Raw genomic sequence first — 972 nt, 5'->3', positions numbered from 1 at the left:
ACTGCGGGGAGGGCGCCAGGTCCCCCCCAGCCGAGCCAGCCCTCTATAAGAAAATGGCAAAAACAAGTAATAAAGGATGCTCAGTCGAGTCGATAAAAAGGAGAAGGAGGAGGGGAAGGCGCGGGGCCGTGTCTGAGCAGGGCCTCGGCTGCCTCCGGTGCAAGCAGGAGCCTGGGGCGGGCAGAGTGACTCGAGAAAGGAAATTGCTGTGTTTGTGGTCGAGCGAGGCTGAGCGCCGCGGTGTGCGCTCCAAGCGCGCCGGCGGCCCGGAGCTGAGCTCGCCCAGCCCCGGCACGTGAGCCGGCTCCCATGGCAGTGCTGGTGCTGGGCATCCAGGGATGAGGGAGACCCAGGACCTGGTGGCCATGCGGGGACCCTGGCTGGCCGGCAACAAGAGTGCTCCCGGCATGGAGAACGCCTCCCCACGTGGGACAGGCACCCGAGGACACGGAGAGGAGGGAAGGAGAGCCAGGGAGGCAGGCAGGGGGGACACAATGAAGACTGGAAGAGGCAATGATGGAGGGTTGCACCAGGACTGAGATCCAAAACTCGCTTCGGTGGCTTTGGCACAAAGCCGTGACTGAGCTTGCTGGCGGTGCCGGCAGGGGAGGTGCTCTCCGGGCTGTGGGATGATGCTAGCAGGCAGAAAACGTGGGCAACTTTCGGGACTGGAGCTGAACGCGAGGGCAACGGGCGCGGCAGCACTCATGCTCTCAGCCGCTGAAAACAGCCTTTAGCTGTCAGACACGCACAGGGAAGGGAGGGAGGGACAGACCGCAGGAGCAGGACTGAGCATGAGGCGGGTCCCACCCTGCTCTCGTTCCCGAAATACCTGGCTCTGGGGGCTGGGCCAGCGCAGCATGCCCGCGTTTGGGTGCTGAGTGGAGCGGCTGCGTTGCAGAGCCCCTGTGTTTCCCCAGCAAGTGCCCAGCCCGTGTGCCACGACAGCAGTGCGGCGTGGTCCTGGGCGGC

This window comes from Pygoscelis adeliae, unplaced genomic scaffold (genome assembly GCF_000699105.1).
Source record: "Pygoscelis adeliae isolate BGI_AS28 unplaced genomic scaffold, ASM69910v1 Scaffold339, whole genome shotgun sequence".
Classification (NCBI taxonomy): Eukaryota; Metazoa; Chordata; class Aves; order Sphenisciformes; family Spheniscidae; genus Pygoscelis; species Pygoscelis adeliae.
This window is presented reverse-complemented; position numbering follows the sequence as displayed.